We start from the raw sequence: 23,100 nt of genomic DNA on the forward strand, positions 1-23,100 counted from the left end.
TAGGCTTGCATACTCAAATCTTCATACTCCTATACATTTACATTTGCAATTCCTTTGCATTTCACTCCCACTACCCAGCAGTTTTGTAGCTATGCATTTGCAAAATACTACTCTGACACAAACAAAGTATTTTTCAGTTAATTCTGTATTTTAAAATAGAAAAAGAAAAATTTCTCTTAGTAGTGGTAAGAGGGGAAAAAATCTGTGTATGATTTGCTTCCTAATTTCACTGCATTATTGTCATTCCTAACTACCTGTCATCTGTCTGTGCCTGTCAAAATCTGCTGATTTTCTCTGTTGTCCATTCTTATTTTAATGGAAGTGCTTATTTTAATAGAGCTTTTTGGAGGTGCTTCCTGACACAGAAAAGAGCTAATCAAGTGTTTTTCTCCTGCATAAGCAGCATCTGCTGATACTTCTACCTGAAAAAAACAATTATGTTTCTGGAAGAAGGCGGAAGTGTCTAGAAGGTAAAACACAAAGTCCTACCAGTCTGAGTACTGATGAGATATCTTCTAGCAAATGTGTGAGATGGAGAGGAGTACAGTGGGAGAGCCTGGTGGTATGGAGAGATAGCTGAAACAAGCAGATGGCTTAAAGGAAGCTGAGAAAGGCTGTTAGCACATAAAGCAGCAGACACTTGATGATGAATTGCCATTTTGAGTTGCTAGTTTTTTCTTCCTTATTTAGCTAACTACTGTTCCAATAATGACTTATATAATACCTTCTCTTGGAAGACTTTTACATCTCCTTTCATTGGAGGCATCTTTTTTATAGAATGAAAGCACAAGCTTAAAAAATCAGTAAGGTCTAATATAAGGAAAGGGAAAAAAAAACTGGGATGAGAGAAAGGCAAATATGAAATTTGTTTCCTTTTCCTCTAATCAAGGAAAAATCAATGGAAAATAAGACCAAAGAAGAGAGTCCAAGTGGCCAGACTGCTCAGGTTATATTATCTGCACCTATGCCAGAGGTAATTTATTCCAGTCCATCTTTTATGTCCTGGAGATAGGCTCTATATCATCCCTAAGCTCTTCATATCTTGCTGCTTAAGATGTCTCATTACAGTAGTAGACCTGTACATTACTTCTCATCTGGCTTTAGGCAGAACCTTTAATTTACTCTTAGCTTTAGTTTCCCTGCCTGTGAATTCTAGTTTATAGCTCTTAACTGACTTCAGAGCAGCATATGTGGGAGGTGGGAGCTTGTTACATTGCATCGAGTAATATAGTAATTATCAAGAACACTCAAGAATGAGACAACTTCTCAAAGCAGCACACAAATATTGCATTTTGCCATGGAGATAGAGGGCCAGGCAGATCTCTCCAGCAGGTCAGTCCTGTGTGATCAGCCCATGGCAGGAGAGATGCTCTTTTCAAGCAGTTGTCCCCATGAGACAGTCTGGGCAATACCTGGCAGGTGTATGTGGGGCAGTCACTGCTTACTTGGACAAGGGTGCACCAGGGCATATTTCAGATACTCTAAAGTGCTCTAAAACTTGGACATTCATGTGACTGAGCCTGTACTGGGTCTTTATGCAAGTCCTGTAAGCTGTTTGGTGTCTCCAAAGAAGAGCAAACATATTGCTGAAGAGTCTGGAGCACAAGTCCTATGAGGAGCAGCTGAAGGAGTTGGGGGTGTTTAACCTGGAGAAAAGGAGTCACAGGGGGATGTTATTATCCTCTACAACTATGTGTAAGGGCAAGGTGGGGCTCAGTCTCTCCTCACAGGTAGCAAGCAGTAGGACAACAGGAAACAGCTTCAAGTTGCACCAGGACAGATGTAGACTGGATATTAGGAAGAGTTTCTTCACTGAAAGGGTAGTTAAGCATTGGAACAGACTGCCCAGGAACATGTGGAATCATCATCCCTGGAAATGTTCAAAAATCACGTGAATGTGGTGCTTAGAGAGAGGGTTTAGTTATGAACTTGGCAGTACCGGGTTAATGGTTGGACCCAATGATCTTAGGGCTCTTTTCCAACTGTAATGATTCTATGATTCAGTGAAATACATCCTGAATTAGGCATGGTGAGTGTCCTTCACCAACTGCCTAACAATGGGGTTGTTCTGGTTTCTAAGAGAACAGTAAGATACTGGTGTGCTTCAGGGCAAACAGATGCAGCCCTTGGGAACCTGGCAGTGCATTCTTTGGTTTCCTTTTTGCTAAGTACATTGCTTTAATGTTATTCCATAACATCTATTCATTACTGCTAATGAACATAGAAATGATAATGAAGATGTAACTTCAATTTCCTACTGTACCTGTAAAATATTAGTAATTTAAATGAGGCCATGCAAACCATAAAATTACAGCATCACACACTCTCATTGCAATGTGATTGGATTGCCTCTCTAAATGGTTCATCATCAATCCCAATAAAGGTAAAGTGTGGGTCTAACTGTTGTCTTGAATCCAATAGTTTAATTTTATTGCCTCAGCAGCAGCTGTTTAAGTGCCCCTTCCTCTGCTACTCAGTGCTGTGATAGGCCTTTTCCATAAAGGAAGTTCATCAAACTTGCCAGAATTCTGTTGCTAGGATTCTTGCCAGTTCCAGCCCACCACAAGGGATTCTCTCAGGTTTAGAACTACACAGATTATTCAGAAGGACATAAATGAGTAACGGATGTGTGAATGTCCCTATTTCCCCTGAACTTAATTTAAATTCAACAGAAAAAAATAATATTAGAATCATAGAATAACCTTAGTTGGAAGGAACCCACAAAAATTATTAAGTCCAGCTATTGGGAATATTCACCAATAGTTCTTAAATTATCCAACCATTCACAGGCCATTACATTCATGAAGGAAAGACATGCCAGGGTCAGAAAAATCTGGAAATGTAAGAACACTTTGCAAGTCTTCTAAAAATACCTGGTTACTAGTTAACCCTAAGTGAAGAATTTTCTGTTCTAGATGGTTAACTTTCAGGAAATTCCTGGAGTGGATATCTTTACTGATAAATCAAGAAAATATTTAAGAAAAAAAAAAAATCAATGAGGCATTTAATGTAGCAAAATTTCAAACTAAAAGCCAAAAATGGAAATGTAAATACGTGTTATCAGGACCCAGAGTTCAATTCAGTTAATATTTTTAAGAGGTGAATTTTACCAGTAGGCAGGAACTGATTCCATCTGATACTCTGTGAATATAAGTGTCATAACTTCTAATTATTGTAATTCTTGTTCCACTTTCAGTGTATTATTTGAAGTAAGAAATAATGACAATGTCTTAAATGGGGAAAAAACCCACATAAGGAAATTGAAGCTGATCAAAATGAAGGCAGAAAGTGCAAATTACTTTACAGTACTCTAATAGAGTTTTTGAAAATGCTTATATAAGCCATACTCAAGCAAAACTCCTTTTTTCTCACTTTAAATATTTTTTTTGGTGGAAAATTTACATTTACTTTGATTTAAAATCCACTTCACTGTGGTGACTGGGGATTTGTAAGCATGCATACTGTAAAAATATTTCTTTGTAATTTCTGAGCCTGAGTTGATGCAGAATGAAAAATGGCTTACTTTCTCCTTCGTAGGACCTGCAATGAAAAAGGTACTACTCACTATGGACACATGACAGGCCCTCTGGAAGGAAGGGAAGTGCAAGGAATATTTCATTGAATGCCTAGGCCTTTTCTGGCCACCTATGTTGGTATGAAACTCTGACCCTGTAATGCAGAATTTCAAGTTTCAAATGCCCTACTGGCCTACCTAAGAGGAATTTTAGAAGTATTTTGGTGCATGTCAGGAATATTTTAAAGAAGGAAAGACTCATTTAAATGGAAATGGATAGCAGTCCTACATTCCATTTGACAGAGCAGCTTTAACTGTACACCTTTTGATTGTGTGCAATAATGAATGATCTTTATGGCTTTATTCTTGTGTATTATTTCCCAGCTAACCTAATTTATGAGAACATTGATAATTTATCGTTCAAGTGCATATGAAATGCCAGTAATACACTGCCAGAGTGTTTCCCAGAAAATGTTTTTTTTGCTTTGTTTTCTAAAATTAAAATTATTAATATTCCATGAGACTAAAATGTAATGTTATCATTTCTTTTTCAGGAGATTTTTCACAAACATTTTATGCCACAAGGGGAATAAATAGAAATATTCCCACTACAGCTACTGTACATATTTTATTATAATCTTCTATTGGTTTTAATTTTTCAGTCTGGAGTTTCACAACCTGGAAGACAGTGTTTATGCTGATGAAACTTTTCAGCTAATTAATATATAATGAAGTAATAGCTAGGTTTATCTCTGCACTTCCATACTAATGCCCTGTAACAAGGGCTGTTCATAAATAAGCATTCGTGCTGAAAGAAATAGTTCTGTGAACACAAAGTCATTTCAGGAAGCAAATAAACTAACACATCAAGGTTGATGAAAAACAAACCCAACAAAGATTTTGGTGTGAATGTAAACTTTCATCCTCGCAGGTTTTATCATTGTCCTTTAGACAAGTGTAGAACAGCATCTCTAGAAAATCCACAAAAACGACAGTTTATAGGAAATTCTATTAAGCACTTCTCTCTGGCTTCTTCTGGGGACAATGAATTTACATCTGCACTTGAGACAAAGTCTCATAAATTTAATTGTAAGGTCTCTGGTGCTTACCACAGCATTCCACACATCCATCCTGTTTAGTAGGCTTTAAGTGTGTGCTTTAAGGCAATGATTAGAAAAGATCAATATTGCTGGCATGCAAATAATTGACACTTGAAATGATTGCTGAATAAGCATGCCACTGAATTGGGACATTTAGCATATGCTAATATAAATATTTGAGACTTTTCTAGGCAAATGTCAAAGCACAGGACTTTCTCCCTGTAATTAAGTAATTATTTTACTCTATGTACTCATAATTTTAATGGGGGAGAGGATGTTTGTTACTTTTTCATAATCATGACATGATTTTTGTGAAGTGTATCCAATATGAGTAAGTTCTTCAAATAATTTTGAAAATTTTGCAAAATTTAGCAAAACTGTCAGAAGATATTTCACTATAAACATCAGTATTATTAAGCTCATGGATTAATGTTTTTTGGTCTTACTGTAGTCTTTGGTGACATATTTTTTCTTTTCCCTATTTATTTGACTCACAAAAAATGCATTTTTTATTCTAAGTATTTGGATATTTAAATTCTTATCTTTATTTTTTTTTTTTTCTGGAAGAAGATACATTTTCTGTGAATATACTTTCCAGAAATTTAACATTTGGGAAAAAAAAAAAAAAAAAAAAACTTTAGAGGGCAAGGAGAGATAATTGGGTTTGTTTTATCAAATCTACAGCATATTATTAATTTATTAAGAAAATATTTTCCCAGATTCCTAATGTACTCAATAAATGGAACTAAAACACTTTCAGGCTTGATTTTCAATGAGGTTTCATTGTGGGCAGTCGAATTTTGCCTAATTTTTATTGTACAGTCCACAAAATCTCTAGTCTCATTTCCATGATTGTACAGCACAGGGGCAACCACTTCTCTATTTCTACAAACCTACTAATTATTAAGAGCCTCATCTGGTTTCAAGAATGGATTTTAGATTAAACTATTCTATGAGAAGCTACATGGGTAAATCTATATCATAGATATAAACTTGTGGTTAATAAGGGGAATTTTAAACCTGCTGCTTCTATGATTCTTTCTTAACACCTACTAAATATGTTATTTTTCCAAGTTATGCCTTCTTCTCAGGATTCTTTTTTTCATGGTTTATTTGGGACACCTTGTTCATAGACATATCCTAGATCAAAACAAAAGTAAATCTTGAAATTACTGCATGAAAATCATTGAAAATGTATCCATATCTGTTTTCCACATTTTTGTCCACTTGATACAGGAAGTCCATGAAAGCTTCAGAAAGGGAAGAGGTGCCTACATGTAGAGATCAGGATAGCTGAAATCACAAGGACTGCAGAAATTCCCCGAGTCAGCAGAGCATTTATTAGAATAATACAATGAATTTTAGCACTTGTCTTCAGTGAGTTTCTAAATAAGCTTTAATATAATCTTTTATGAAATATAGTTTGATTTGATAACCAGCATCATGACATCATTGGAATAGCAACTATCAATTTCCCTAAATGAGGAGCAGTTAGGAAATAAATTATAAACAGACAGTGTAGAGCAGGAAAAATATTTTTGCGAACTTTTAAAAATTTGTATTTATTTTACAGCTAGTAATAAGTTGTCCCAGCATGCAACTATGTCCCACATATTGCAATTTTTCTTTCTGAATAAAATTTGTAAATGTGCCACTGAGTGTCATACTGGTTTTGTATGAGACGCAAATTTAAACCATGTTTGGATATTTTAAAATACTTCTACTGTATCTAAACCAAACCATTTCATCTTTTTAACAGATTTACTTCTTGTACCATTCTTGTTACATTATAAATAATAGTGAAACTGACTCCATTACCAAATTATTTTTGTCTTTTTCTGAAGGCAGAATTCAGTGTCCATGAGATTTTTTTCCATTTGATTTGAATGGAAGGGCTTATCATAAAGGTTATGCTGCAAGTTCTCACCCCAAATGCCATTTCACTTTATTTTCACCTCCTTTAAGTATTCTTTCACACCCATAATTTTGTGCTTTCCTGCTGAACCATCTCTGGTGTCCATTATTTATGCTTTTTTTTCAAAGCCCTTGAAACCAGGACTGCACAGCTGCTGTCTTCTATTTTATTTTTAGGTTTGTTGCCACTTCCATTTCATTGTCATAAATTTTATCAGAAGAAAACCAAGGACAATCTTATTAATTAAAATGGAGTTTTGGCTAACCTTAAGGTGATGACAAAGGGATAAGAGCCAGGACACAGAGTGTAAAGGCTGGCATGCTTTAGTGAGCTCGTCATCTTGGACTCAAGCTTAGTGATGCGATGAGCAAACTTACTAAGCTACTGTCTCAGTTCTAAACTCAGAATGTCTTATTTCTATCAGAAAACTATTGTGTCCTGTAATTAAAAATAAGATTTTTGTAGCCACAGGGTTTCCCTGGAAAGGTTATACTTTTCTTCTGCATATTGAACCTTTAAATATAACAGCTCCCTCATCTCTGCTATTGAGACAGCAGTTTGTTCAGTCTCTTAATTCCTTTTAGGAAGCCCTTTCAAAAACATTAATATGCATGACAACACCTTTGCTCAGTGCACAAGAGAGCTACTGAAACCTCTTCAGTGAGCTGCTGCAGTGAGTAACAGTTCATAGGAAAGGACCTGTGTACTTTAGGATTAGGATAAAACATCTGGCTTGGAGAGAATTTCAAAAGCAGGAGGAGCATTTTAATTTCTGATAGGATGCAGAGAGTGCCATCAGGTCGTAATTCAGTCTTAATTCAGTCCAGCTAAATACCTTTGTTTCTTCTCCTGTGGTGGAATTGCTCTCCTTTTGCTTTAGGACAACAAAACAAGCTTGGGCTGAGGTTTTGGTTCAGCACAGCCCATAAATGGCCAGTGATGCCTTTCTGGTGGTGATAGAGCCCTTCAAAAACTCACAACTCTGGACATCTATGGTTCCTGTGCCCTGGGACTGCAATGAGAGAGCGGAAACTAGAGGTTATAAATATTTGTCTTCTTTATCCGTATTTTCAACTGGTTTTGAATTTCTTAAAATTGAAAAAAAAAAAAAATTAACATATTCTTTTAAAGTAAAAATTTTAGCTTTTGCTTTTATAATATTTACTGTGTACAAAGAAGAGCAATGCCAGGCTATGAAAATATTGATTATCGGTTTTGTGCTTCCTTTCAGAATTTCCTTTCTTAGGATAAGCTAGGAAGTTTCAGTGTCTGTCAGCTGAAGTCTCTAAGTAGCCTCAGCTTGATCCAGACAGCCTAGTTTTCCCCAAACCCCGAGAAAACTAGGCAGCTTCTTGGTGAAGCCAAAACCAGGATAGCCTATACTCCCTTGCTGGGCAGTTGCAATGGAGTGGAGACTACTAGAGGTCTTTCCATGGAGTGTGTTGAAACTAAAACATCCTGGTCATGATGGCTATGTGAAAGCCCTCAGAAATGTGTTTTCAGAATCTGTATCTTCTGGGTGAGATTTCTAGATGTTTTCAGCTTTTTATCACCTCTTAAAATGAGAAAAAAAGTAAAAGCAGATTTTTTTTCTAATATTTAGAGATTATATTTTACCCTGTCAGAACAATTATGGCTGAATGATTGTAGCAATACTTACAAGTTCATTTGCTTTATTTTTGGGTGAATACCTGAATATAACATTCTAAGAGGTAGACTGGCTTTTGTCAACAGTAGCCAATAGCACCATTTTGCATGTACAGTATTAAATTTCAGCAAAAAGAAGTGGTAAAATGGACAGCATACCTGCATGCATTTCTGACACATTCAGCTGCTCAAAACTGACTGGAGTTCAAATTATTCTTGCAAACTTTGAGGAATTGACAGGGTAAGGGAATATTTTTTATCTTCCATTCCTTTCTTTGATTTCTCTTGAGTAGATTTGTTTGCTGTTACCTGGTTCTTCCTGGACACTTAGATTCTAAAAAAGTAATATTTTTTACTTTAGTTACACTATAAAAGTGCAGAAAGAATTGGGGATCTTATTTCATATTTGGAAATTGAATCCATATGTATATTTTTTCCCAGCTTTAGACATGCAACATTCAAGAATTCAGTGTGATTATTGGTTTAAAAAAAAGAGTTTTTTAAAAACTCCATGAATAATGAATTCTTGGAGTGATCATTCATATATCCATCAGATTTCATTATCTTGCAGCAACTTTTCATACTTGAAAATAGGCATAACTGATAATGGAAGAGTTTTCATTACAGTGATAGTAGCATACAGTGTTAGTATTCAAAGAAATTACATATTAGAAAATTCTATGTTTGCAGACTGCATTACAAAAAATCTGTGATGCCCCTGAAAATGAGGAAATTCAAAGTAAAACCAAATATGGGCATTTCTTAAATAAGCATAACTTCAGGGAAAACACTGCATTGATGTGGTACTTCCAGCTGTTCCAAGCCTTTCTTCCAAGCCTTTCCAAGTCAATTTCTAATCTTGACTGTTTATCTGTGCCCATTCCCCTTTTGCAGAAATAAGTCTATCCAAAATTACTCCTTAAAACAAATTTTTACTTCAATCAATGAGCAAATCAGGCCAAAATCACTTTTCCACTCTTCTCATTTAAGTTTTCCAGGGAAAGTATTGGAAAATTATTCCTGTATAAAATACAATTACCTTTCACTTGAGGATCCCTGTGCAAATGTCTAAACTAAGGCTTTTAATACAATGAAAGTAAAGCAAAAGAAGAAATGCCTTAGAAGTGATCAATCTAGGATGTCTTCTAAAGATTCTTACCTTAAAAAGAAATTTTAAATATTGTTATTTATTTCTGTTCAGTAACTGGCACGTGTATAACTGCATGAAACACAGGCATTTTCAGTTACATGGTAAACCCGACTCTGTTCTGTTCTATATTTGAAGCCTACTTTGGAGTGAGTTGCATGTACAAAACACAGAGTGCATACAGACCTGAGACAAAAAAAAAATAAAATAAAATTCTGGCATTCAACAATAACAGCCAGAAACCTGTTTCACTACCTTTGCTATTTTATCTTCTCTCCTGATCAACTCAGTTAATCACTTGTCAGTTACCAATTCCACCTTTTATTTCATCAGAAATACTTCTTATTTTCTGGAAGATTATGCTGCAGATATATTTTGCAAAAGTATTGCTTTTAGAGAAATATTCTGCAACTATTAACCTGAATTTGTGACACTGACTTTATAAGAAAACTGACGTGAATGAAAGGAAATACTTTCTTATCATAACTGTCACTATTATCCTGTTATGGTACCTCAGCCTTATGAATTTAAATCAGTGACAAAACAAAACAAAGTAAAATGTAGCTTGGTCTCCCTTCTGACTTTAATTTTGCCTTATGAATTCACTGCGTGCCAGCTAAAACACCTTGCATTTATTTAAGTGCATTTCAGATTTTCTCAGCCATAGATTTTATTTTTATTTTAATACCAGGAGTTGCAAGAAGAGTCACATCTCTAACATTTGACCTCTGTTAGCTGCAATAACATATACCACACACTTGTCAAAGCTGTTTGGATTACTAAAATTCCCTCTTTAACTTGTACGAAGAAGGTTATTCTTTCTTTTAAGTGGTAGTTTTTTGTTTGCTTAACTATTTCTCAACAACTAAGGAAGGTTTGCTGTTGTAGTAATTAGGGGAAAGGAGAAATATCCTGCTTCTTTATCCATATATCCCATTTATGTGTGTATATATATATATATATATATATATATAAAACACTGCTCAAAACTTGCAGTTATTTTTCACATAGTCCAAAAGTAAATACATTTTAAGGGGCAAAAGAACAGTAGAGCCTTAGGCAGTGAGCAAAGTAAACATCAGGTGAAAGACAAAAGCCTGTAAGAATTGATTATGCCACTTGGCTGCTCTCCTGAGGAAGATAAAAGAGACCAGGACATGCTCTGCTTCTCCCTGCATGTAGAAGTCAGGCTTGGAAACAATACTCTGACATCTCTGCCATGCAGGCAAGGCTGCTGATTTAACTATTCACATTTTGTATTTTTTGTGGCCGCTGATTGACAGCTACAGAACATATTCTACCAGCTTAATCTTTGTGTAGTGGCTTTAATGAAAAATAAAGAATTAGGATAGGAAAGGAATGAAATTTAAAAGATAAAGTGATCAAATAAAAGATTAGGATTCCTGAAGGCTCTGTATTCTGCCAAGATAATGCAAGAAGAACTTTAGCCAAAGTGTTGAGTGGTATGCACACAGCCAAGGACACTGAAGACTGTACAAACTTCTGCTGCTCAAAGCCTGCCAGGAAATGCAATTCCAAAAGAACAGCACTTTACTGATCCTCAGCCTTTGAGCAGCTGAGTTACAAACATGGTGTAATCTATTGGGCTGTAATGCCTCCAAGCCAGAGTATCAGAGGACATCATACTATTTATGTTCCGTTCCATTCCCTAAAAATATAATGTCAGTTAGAACTCACATCACTGGGTTTTGTGCTAGATCAAACTGCAGGTTCCATGTCTTCTTTTGCTGATACAAAAATCTAAATCATAGTCATTTTCTGGGGAACGAAGAACCTAAATTCTATGAGATGTGAGTTCACCCTCCAATACGTGTAAAAGAAGGAGCTGCATTGTACAAGGAGTTTCTGGTCCATAATGACCCCAGAAGGTTGCTCAGTCCCTGAAATTTATCATTTAAAATTCTAGTTATTAGAACCAAGACTATAAGAAGAGAATAGCATAGGTAATTAAGTTATTTTTTTGTATGCTGGGAACCCCAGTTGATATTGCATCATAATAACCCATGGTCCATGCACCAGGCAGATCCTATTTGTGGAAGAGGTTCTCTTATTTTGGTCATTTGAGCTACTGTAGAATTTTCTTACAAGAAAACAACTCTGTCCATAATTTCTACTGCTGAATAGGAAGGAGTTCACACCAGACCTTATTGCTGCAGTTCTAGATAAAGGCAAGGCCACACCTGCGGTGTGATCAATGGTACCAAGTAGGAGCTGCCTGTGGGCTTCCTTATCCTGAATTTCTCCTGCAGCCGAGGGGTGTGTGCAGCACAACGCAGCCTGCAGGCCGGGCAGGCACAGTCCTGCCCCTGCCTGTGAGATGCACACTGGCTGTGACACAAACATGGACTCTGAGGTGTGCACTGATTGCTGGGCCAGATCCACTGTGGCAGCTGCTCTGGGTTTCTTCTGCTCTGAACTTTGACACTTCCATAATTCAGAAAGTAGAGGTTCCTGAAATGAGTATGAAGCACCAAGTTGCATTGAGCAAGAAAATATTGGAAGGGCTGAATATTCTAGGGGAGACAAAATAAAATAGATGGGCAAAGACATTTTAGGTACAAAGTCTGCCTCAAGTTGGGTCCCTGTAGCATCTCCCTTCCTTGACTGCAAGTCAGGCTCTCCAATGGCAGCATTAGGATCTGTGTATTAAGAATCTGGCTGTGATAGCTTCAAAAATAAAAGCCAGTAGCAAAATGGAAGAGCTTTGAGGTAAATCTCCAGGCCTTGATATCCCTGTTCTCAGGAAATGATCATCCATCTGTTGCTCTTATCCTAGCCTTTTCCTTTTCCAGATAAGTGAGATACAAGCATCCAGAATCCCTACAGGGGATATTATGATTATTTGTAGTCTCTGAAAGGCACATCTGTGGAGTTACTTTTACAGAGATCCTTCTGCCTATGGCCCATGGCAACACTGTTCCTCATGACTTGTGTCACCTGCTTCATCTGCTCTTTCTTATACTGGGTGAGCTCTCCAGATCCTCCTGACTGGAACAGAAGTCTGTGCACCAATCTGTTGAAGGAAACTCAATTCTTAGAGAATGAGTTCAAGATTAAGCTGTTCCAAAGTCCTCCAGTTCTTTGCTTTGCTGCTTGAGAAAAGGAAAATAACAATGTCATTGCATTTCAATATATTTCATGTGACCAGTTTGCCAAAAACAAAGGAGGGGTTTTACAGTTTTGCTATTCATTCTTCTGAATACACTTGAAAGGTGGACCCTAAATCTGTAAAAACAGCATGCCACATCTGCAAGGTATTCAGGCATATGCAGCAAAACATAAATGTGCAAAACTCCATTTCTTGCATTCAAAATGGAGAACCAAAAATCTTATAAAATAGAAGTTATGATCCATGCACAGGTAAGAAAATTACAAAACACATTGAGTTTAAAACAAACTCATGAAAAACTGCTCTGAGGGAGAAAGACTGTATCAAGTAAGCTACCTGTTAAAAATGTAAGTGAAAGTAAAAGATGAAAAATATGAAATGGCCATTATATAGAATAATTGCTGGGAACAAAATAATAGAGAAAGGGAACAAAAATAAGAGGGCTGCAATTGTGGGATTAGGAGAAAGAGTACTTTCATATTAAAAATAGTGTATTTCAATCCAGAGATAATTTACATAGCATGAATTGGAATCTGCAGTTCTGAACTCAACATGACATCGACAGAAATAGCCTTGCTGTTGTGTTGCAGACACTTGTAATATGAAATCAAACCACCAAAAATCATAAGCAAGAACACAGTGCCTAGCTAGGCACTGTGACCATGAGCACAGGAGCACACATCTCTGCTTAAGGTCTTTGATATGTATTCTTCCTACAGGGGAGGACTTTAATGTTAAACTTGTCCTCCAAAGAGTACTCCATGTTAGGAACATATTAAAGACAAAGGGTGCTGTAGAAAGGTGACTGGTGACCTTGCATTGAATTTAATCTGTTAGAACAGAATTATTTTAGCTGACATTCATCTTACTGAGAGAATTATTTCTTGGCACTCATTACTGTAGCAAAGGAACACATAATGAACATTAATAGAATGTTTTCATCATCATAAGCCTTATGTGAGCTAAGAATTAGCCCCTTTTGCAGGTGGTGAACTAAGCCAAATCCTTCAACATGATGAATATGTCCTACATAGTGTTGTATGCCCCTAACTCCCATTGGAATTGCAGAGCAATGAATACCTTAGAGAAAGCTTTCAGACATCCTAGCACTTTGTTTAAGTGATTTGCTAAAACTTCTACATACATAGCATTCCTTGTTCTCAATTACACTAAAACCATGTTACATTAACTGGGCAGGAGGCCAGCAAACATAAACTGAGCCCTACAATACCAACCTAGTGTTTTAACCACAGGATCATTCTTTCCACTTAAAACAGGGGCAAAAAAATTTCCAGAATTTTGTGAAAAAATGGCACAAATGGCAGTATGTCAATGAGGGCAAATGGATAAAAGCAGGGAAGTGGTTGTGGGGGAGTGTGCATAAGGAAGCAATAAAAGGAAGGAGTGGCAAGATGGAGAGGCTGTGGAAAAGGTCAGTAATAGCAGAAAGAGAGGAGAGGCAATATGAAGAGCAGTATTGGTGGTACATGCAGAGGAGGTCCTTACAGCAGTGAGAGCCAACACAGCAAATAGTAAGACATGAATAAATATATTACACATATTTTAAACAAACAAATCTTTAGTAGTCAGTATGTCATTTATCCAGACACAGGTAAAGCTCTGGAAAAAGAAGTCATATATACCTTAGAATGTCACCATAGCTATAAATATAATGTGATTTCTACCAAATAGTGGTTTATGTTTACTGTTAATTGTCCTTTATGACTCATGTATTTTCTCCTTACCACATTACAGTGTTTATCTTGATCACCCAATTAGCACGAGTTAAGCTATACTTCATTACATTGATCTACCACTACAGTAACCATTGTGCTTTTATTTTATTTATTGTTATCTTCACAGAATTATACATCAGGTTCACCTAAGTCCTGCATAACAACTTCTAGAAATTTCTTGGGGGAATACTTTTCAAAAGGATTTCAAAGGCTTAGGAATTAATACAGTAAAATCAAGTGGCCTTAGACAGAGGCTTTGATCTTGCAGTTTTGTGTCCTAACACCTTTCCCACTCTTTTTGATCCCTTACACTTTTGCTGAAGTTAGGTACTGCCCAAAAAGCAAAGCACAATTTCTCTAAGAAGGAACATGTTTATCCTGCAGTGTCTCTTATTTTACTAGGATCAGAGAATTCCTTTTACCTCCCACTCTTCAATGGTGGATATACTTCTGCAGGAGGGGAAGATAAGCTACATAGACAAAGGCATAGCCTATTGTGACTAAAAAAGGCAAATTTTCTTGAGAAAGGTTACCAGAACAGCTTTACCAGAAAAGCTCATACTGCCACTCTCAGGCCCACAAATTGTTCATCACGCTTGCAAAGTTCTTCTAAATAATTTCTGAAAATTTACTACAATACTGTAAAAATGGTTACAATATTGCTAGAACAGTAGAAGGTGGCACAGGAGCATGCTGACCCAATTGCTTCTGCAAAACTTCCCAAATTGTCTGTTGTGTCTGTGGCTGAAGAAAACACTGATGCCTAATACTTTCACCTTGTCTTTCAAACACAGTGACGAGGGACTTCTGTGATAGAGCAGACTCTCTTCAAAGACAACACTTCCAAAATGATCCTCAAAGATTTGCTGCATCAGATTTTCTGGCAAAAGGGATTTGTGGTCGGATCAACAAATGTCAAGAGATGTTTCTAACCTTGTGCTTTCATTTCCTTTTCTAAAGGGTGAAATGGCTAAACCTAAACTTCTCGGTAGACCACAGGAGCAGTGATAAAGAGCCAAGACTATTACTGGAGAGAAGGGTGAGCTGATAGACGTAGATCACTCCCTGGGAACAGCAGCCAGCCTGTCATCCAGTATATTAACACCGCAGTCACTCACCATAACTTTTGTCATACACTGACCACAAGCTATGTATTTTCAATGAGAGAAATATATTTGTCAAAATACCAGCATTCACTGTTAAAAATACCATTCTGGTATTTTGAGTATCACCTCTGGAGGGACTGGTCACTTGCTTAAAGTGTGTTATAAAAGACTCCCCAAAGTCATGTGTCTTGTGAAATAGCCAGAACCTGCCTATTATTTTTGTACATCAGGAAAGTGTCGGAATCTGTGGGTATTGGTGATTCCGAGATTGTAGAAAGTCTCTGTCTTTCTGCCCCGTTGCCAAAGAAGAAGCCATAATTCGTCTGTGCTGGTTTCAAGGTTGTTTATTCTTGCTTATCTCTAACATGTTCTGCTGCCCTGCCGCAGGTCTGTCCTGCAGGGCAGCATGTGGGGCTCTGCCCCTCAGTGGGATGTTACACACATTATATACCAGAAACTACGTGTGCTATATTTACAATAATGTGCCAATATCTATCATCTACGTTGAACAGTGTGTCCCCAGCCTAAACCAATAGAAAAATGCCAACACTACAGTGAAACATGGAGGGCATGAAGAAGGAGGAAAAGGAAAAGACACACCCAATTTCCTCCATCTTGTCCCCTCTGAACCCCTAATCTAGAAACTTAAAATTTTACTTTTGCACCCATGTCACACTTAATTATTACTCTTATCAAACACTCAAAGCCTGTAATTCATCCTGTAAGATTGAAAACTCCTCTCCATGGACAGAGATCACAGACAGTGTCTCTCGGGGCTCTGTACGGGGGGTTCCTGACCCCTGCCAGGGTCCCAGACCTGCCAGGGCAGCCAGAGGGAAGCCCTGGATTCCCACATGAAAGCAGTAAAACATCTTTTAAATAATCTCACTTTAGGTTTAATCTGCAGAAAGCTGTCATAATTGTGATTTTTATTTCAGAATCTGAGAGAAAAGGAAAACTATCTTTATTCCTGTTATAATGGAAGTGGATTCTTCCTGAGAGCTTTGATGTTTTAGTGTAGAACTGTAGAATGTTATTCACTGTTCACTCTTGAAAAACAGCTCACACACAGCATAAATCTAATTTGAGTTTAAAGAAAAACAAACACACACATGCACACACACACAAAGATTAACTCAGGTCCTGTAGAGAATATTGATGTATAGTAAATTGGTAGAATTTGATCTCGCATGTGCTCATCCCCCCCCGTGCATTTGGTTTTATTCCCCATGTCTTTTGAGCTGTCTGTTATTTCAACATAGTGCCAGGTATAAGAATACTATAAAAACATCACAGCGCCTCACACCAAGGAGAGCACAAGAGCACACCAATGATTGTTATAAATTTGGACACATTCAAGGCTGTGTTGCAAGAACAGTAAGGCTTCTGGAAAATTAGTTTGACTCTTACAAAATATTTTTTACTGGAAAATATGAGTAGAATGCTTTTTGAGGACTACATTAGCCAAGATTGCAGTGCAATGACATGAAGACAAAGCTGCGAAGGAGGCTGTGTGTGGCCAGCTATAGGAATTCAAAGTGAAAGTGGCAAAACAATCATATCATGGCTATGAAAATCTATGAGCATGTTACTGAATACCAGGATGTAAGGAACAAAAAAAAGGCAGAGCAGTGACTCAGTTTCTCTAGAAAATAATATCCATTATTTTTTAAATCTTTGCAATGGATCAGGTACAAAGGCAAGGATTGAAAGAATATTAATAGGGCTACCTGCAGCCTACAGGCCTGTTTACATCCATATGGAAAATTTTCAGCCATAACATTTATTTGTTATTATGAGCATGTTGTGCTCCTGATGTCATCAGATTATTGAGCTCTTCCCAGCTGGAATTTGTTGAATGCAAAGAAGTCCTTAGAAAACTTAATAAAATCCATAGTTCCCATACTTTATAATTGGATTTGTTTATTAGCTGATGTTATTGGCATAAGGTCAAATATTCAACCCACTCCTGTTATCGTTTTTATCTTTAAGAGCCTACGGACATTAGTAGTCGTCACTTAATTGGAATTTGTCTTCAAGTACATTTAGCAAAACAACATGAGAAACTAACAGCTTGCAAGAAATTTGTGATATGCTTTGTATTTGACCTGTGTATGTTTTCCTAATAAAAATTTCTTTTGTTATCACTGTGTCACACTCCCAAGGACTAGAATCTTAATGCTAAAAAGTTCTGTTATTTTCCCTCAGTCATTTTAAGAGCATGAATCATGAGAAAACTCCAAAATTATTGAAACATAAAACAAGAATAAGCAAAAAATACTAAGTACATTCCATACCTAATATTTCCAGAAGTTCACATAAAAAATAAACAGATTTTCTTGCCCCGTTTTCCAGGTTGGATTGTCTACTCCTATGCAAAACAAGAAGCAGGTAGGCTGTTAGAAGTCAAAAGGAGATACATAGACAAAAAACACAGGAATGAACATAAAGTGTATTTCTCATCTTCTCCATGTCACAATTCCTGACACATTGCCTAATGACATTATGAACAGATATTATTGAAATTTCTAATTTCCAATGTATTTTTCTCAGTGAATAGAGAGAAGTAGCTTTTTCCGCTAAAATCACATTATTCTTTCAGTGGCTGAATTAATAGTTCTGAATTCAAAATATTGCATATAAGTTGACCTAATATTATTTATCAGACTAATTACAGAGAAGATAGCCAACCAAATGAGCTAAATTAATGCCAAATCTTAAAACTGGGGAGAATTGTTTTGCCTGCATATTTAATTCTGCTGTGGGTTTGGCTTTGGACAGTAAAAGAAGCATATCTTCTAGCTGATCTGCTTTACAAGAAAAACACCCAATCCTGACACACCCAAAATGAAATTACTTGCAAGCTTTGTTGTTGTTATTGATGGACTCTAAAAAGTTCAATTAGTTAAACAAATCAGTGAAGGAAATCACAACATCTGATGAAGAGGTTTGAAGAATTAAAATAAACACCTTGTGAAAAGCTGCTTTACCATATACTACTTTTCCTAACCATTATGTAAGAAAAATATCTCCAAGCCTAGCTTTATTATGAAGCCATGAGATAAAAGAAGCCCTATAAAGTCAAATGTTTATTTATCTGGCAAGGATAACACCTTCACAGATGCTGAAGCAGGCTCTGTACTTGTACAAACTTACATTCTTTACTTCTTGATAAATGTGCTACAATGTATTTTTAAAATATGGTGTTTGGATATGTTTGAATAATGTGTGAATTCATCCTTTTGTCTCTCTCCAGAAGTATTCTTTGTACTAATACAAAGGAAGGGTGTAAATCATGTTTAGTCAGGAGCACTGGCTACAGATATAAATACTCAAGTCTAGGTCTTCATGGTTCACCACCATTTTTTGCAGAGATTGATCACTAGAATGCTCTATTTTGTTATGTAGGCTAGATTACCTATGTATAGGCCTCATACTATTATATAAGAAGTATCATTACTTAAAAACATATTCCTGAAATAAGAAGAGCCAAACTGTTGCCACCACAGGCCTGTTTAGCAGTACAGCTTAGCTATTCCATTAGTACTCCCAGCCTGGCTTGGTTTCTTGCACTTGTTCTTCCCTTTTCCCTTCCATGACAGGCTTCAGTTCTTTCACTTACACTGGCAGAACAGCTTCCCCATCACAGCTTTTCTTTTTTTTGTTATATTTTAATGGTTTCTTTCACGTATCTCGTTAATGGTGTGGACACAAGAACAGTTAAATCAGTAGGACTGTGGGAATGGCAATGGCAAGAACAAGAATAAAGAGAACAGAGCACTGCAGGGGCAGAGTTCTCTTTAACTGGCTCCCAGCCGACCACCTCTGGTCCTCAGTTCTCATTTTCTCTCTTATGGCAGTAGCACAACAGTTCCTCACCCAAACTCAGTTACAGGGAGGAACAACAGAATGATGGCTTGAAGATTGAGGCTCATGAGGTTACAAATCTCTGGAAAATAATTAAAGACTGGTATTAAATATCCACCACTCATCCCATAGACTTGGATCTAAGTTCAAGAATATTCTTCAATATTTAGTTATTAGCTCATAAGTTTAAAACACATCAGAACTGCAGAATCAATATGGGCAAATGGCAAGGAATATAGGGGCACAGCTGAACTGCCAAAAATTTCACCTTTCCCTATTTGAGGGATGACACAGTCTAGGAATTAAGAGATTTTACTGTTCAACTGTGTACCTACGAATAATTTTATCAAATACTCTACTTAAGAAATTGATGCATAAAATGTGTCCCAAAACCCCATAGTTTGGCTGAAATCTACCTCTGCATAATGCTGTGGAAGAAGATGGGAGAAAAAAAGCTCTGTTTTTGCTCTTTGTTCTGCATTTGTATGGGGATGAAGTAGGCTGCACTGCAGAACAGTAGTTTTGTCACAAAAGATATCTCAGCTGATAAAAAGAAATAACCTTGTCACCTTCTGTATTCTTTGCTGGAGTTAACATTATATCATTATGCTTCTGGTATTTTACAGTGAGATACTGAGTCAAACTAACATCTCTTTTGTCTTTTTAGTTTTTGTCCTCATTGTCACAACCTTGACCTGTAGGCATAATGTGGGCATTGAATTAGACATCTGCTCTCTCTAGATTTTAGATATTTGTACCTTAACTAGGGACTTCAGCTCAGGAGTGTAACCCTGTTCTTGCTAACACTGGTGCAAAGTAGGGATCATTACAATACAGTCAGTGGAATTATTCTGGCAGAAGATGGGGGTAAATGGGGCTCTGGATTGTCCACAGACGTTCAGAAAATTGGAAAAGATGTTGCAGTATGTCCTCCAATTACTATTAACAAAAGTGCTCTTCCCCACACAGCCATTTTTCTCAAAGTGCCAATTTCTTCCAAGCTCCGCTTCCCATTAAGACTTCCCCTGAATGAGGGCAAATGAGAGTGATGCTCACTTTCATCAGCCAGGCAGTATTGGAAGACTGGCCTTGCTATTACTATGCACTTACAAGCAGCTCAGAAGCAATTGCAACACACTTGGTTGCCTAATTTGAAACTCTGAAAAATAAAAGGATTTTTAAGGTTCAGTTCAGGAAGAGAATAGCCTGTGCAGCTGCATTGGAAACTTTCAAGTGCTTTTTAGACAATCTTGGTAAGAACTTTTCCTTCTCTTTTCCAGCATCTTGATCTGGTGTGTGAGAATTCACAACAAGGCATACCTTAGAGGTAAGGTAAGAACTGTGAGAAAAGGATTATTGTTATTAACATGCCCAGATTTTACAGCAAAAAGCAGACCTGATCTTGGTAGGCAGGTGAAGGGGTTAATGTTTAGCTACATAGAAATTAAACCACACCACTAAACAAGCTATGAGCTTTGAACAGTGATCCCAGCTTGGCTGAAAAATTGAATGACGAAATTCTGCACTGAGGTGTCTTGTGAACTAATGAGTGAAATCCATTGGCTCTTGTCCTTCCTGTCCTTCATGGGCTTGGAAGGAGTCTTGCTTACAGATTATGAGGCCAGATTTAACTTGGGCACTCAGATCTGCCAGGACTCTGACCCAGTGGTCAGAGTCCTGGCAGTCTGTTTAAACAAAAATTGTTTTCATCTCTGTAATATTAAATTTATATCAATTTACACTCCCTTATATATGCTTAGATTAAGGGTGACAGAATACAATTTAGGAAATTTTATTAATCACTTTTGAATCAAATTCTGTATCTGTTTTGTAAGGGAAATTAAATAAAGAGATGTCCTGTTCATATTTATGAGGTATTTTCCTCTACCTCAGAAGCATAGCTTATGGTTTATTGTTCCTAAACAGCTTCTCAAAAGAATGTGGTCTGAGAAACTGTTTACACTGTGATACACACGGCTCTCTTTGCTTGCATTTATTTTTTTGCATCAGTACAGAAGCAGCTGCTAGCTGAGGAATACCCAGCCCCAGCATTCTTGGTCTGGAGTGTTCAAACTTCACCCAGTAAAGCCATGTCCAATGGAGAGAGAATATGTATGCAAAGTGAAGCCTTAACAGTTTATTGCAAAGTCTGTGCTTTATCAAATTTAATGCATTTATGGGTACAGTTATGCCTGTACTTTTTCTGCTTATAGGCAAGTTATTGCCCATCCGGTCTTACCAGGATTCATGAACAGTAGAGTTTGGAAAAAAATTATGATGGAAAAATACAATTCTAGTGCTAATATGAAAGTGTGGTACTAAAACAAAACAGTTATAAAAATTTATAGGAAATTTTCAAAAGAGAAAAGTCAAAAGGATTGTAACTGAAGCAATCTGGTTTCTAAATGACTTTCATTTACTTTAGCAATCATGCTGAAAACACTGTTATGGGTTAGGTAAATAAAATTTTCTTGTTGGATAAAATATTTACTTTTTGCCATCCTGGTGGCTTCAATCCCTTTTGATAAAAATCTAATGAAAATCTGCAGTAACCTTCAATGTCTACAGATTAAAGCTCTCTCATCAGGAAATCCCAAAATGCAACACAAAATATACAAGAAATGGTTTTGGTTTTAAGGGAAAAAGGGAGAGAGTTTGCTCAGGCCGTACTGCTGCAGAGACATAGAAGTGAAATCTTCATCTGAAGTTCTTTGCATTTGATGGTATTTTTCTCTTATTCTCTTATGTAAATTCAGTATATGTATTCTACATATATATGACAGACATTGTGTGCATTTGGGGTTCCTGTCAAGTGTAATCAGTATGAGTGGATATCTGTATGGATAGAAAGGTGATCTAGGTTTCATGAAAAAAACAAACCAAACCAAACCAAACCAAACCAAACCAAACCAAACCAAACCAAACCAAAACAAAACAAAACAAAACAAAACAAAAAACCCCAAAAAAACACTTAAAATCAATCCAGGCCTGAATGGAAAGTTTTTGCATGCTCAGGGTGCTGCACAGAGCCTTTGAGCCCTTGCCCTTCAGAGAAGGCATATGGATGTAGGACTCTTTCCAAATTAATAGAATCCAAATTGCTGGGCAAAAGATGATGAAATTGAAAGATTCAAAGCTGAATTCTCTTTTAAATAGATGTAACTCGTGGGAGGAAAATTTTTCAGGTGATGATTTTTTAACTTCAAAGTTAGCAAAAAATGCTCAATTACATTGCCTGGTATTTCAAACAGGCAGAATCGTACTGGTAAACAGACCTGACATCGTCAAATTACCACACTGCTAAGCCATTTTCTTTAAAGTATTTCTAAATATTATTTTTTGTTGTAATCATGTCTAGTGGCTCACATGTAGGCTTGCAACAGAACCCTCCATCAGGGAAATTAGCATTTTAGTCTTTAATGTTAAAGGTTTCTCATGTTACCATTTTAGAGATAGGTTTATCAAACCTGTTCAAAGAACTTATTTGAAAACCTGTTTGAAAGAATTTAATCTGATTCTGTTTGCTGCTGTTCCAAGTGCAGAAATGCAGAGATACCCTGGAATAAGATAGACACAGACAACACTACTGGAGTGGTGTTGCAGCATTGTGTAAGTAAATTTGTCTATTCTTGGAGGCCTCCTTAACCTTGCTTCATGTCTCCTTAATGAGACTACTGGCAAAAATTTCAGTGTGAGCCATTCAAGTATGACAACACTGACTACAAACAATCTCAGTAGAGCTGCAGAGCGTATTTTTGATTCTCTAGCTTACCTATTTGACTCTGTTCACTCTGTCTCCTGACAACACCTTGCCTAAATAACCTTGAGAAATGTAATTATACAATCACTATTGATTAGAAAGGATCCATATTTAATTATGCGTAACATGTTCCACTTTTAAACTTGTAGTGCTTTGTTCATCAAGTCTTCATGTCAAA

This window comes from Taeniopygia guttata, chromosome 4, assembly GCF_048771995.1.
Source record: "Taeniopygia guttata chromosome 4, bTaeGut7.mat, whole genome shotgun sequence".
Taxonomy (NCBI): domain Eukaryota; kingdom Metazoa; phylum Chordata; class Aves; order Passeriformes; family Estrildidae; genus Taeniopygia; species Taeniopygia guttata.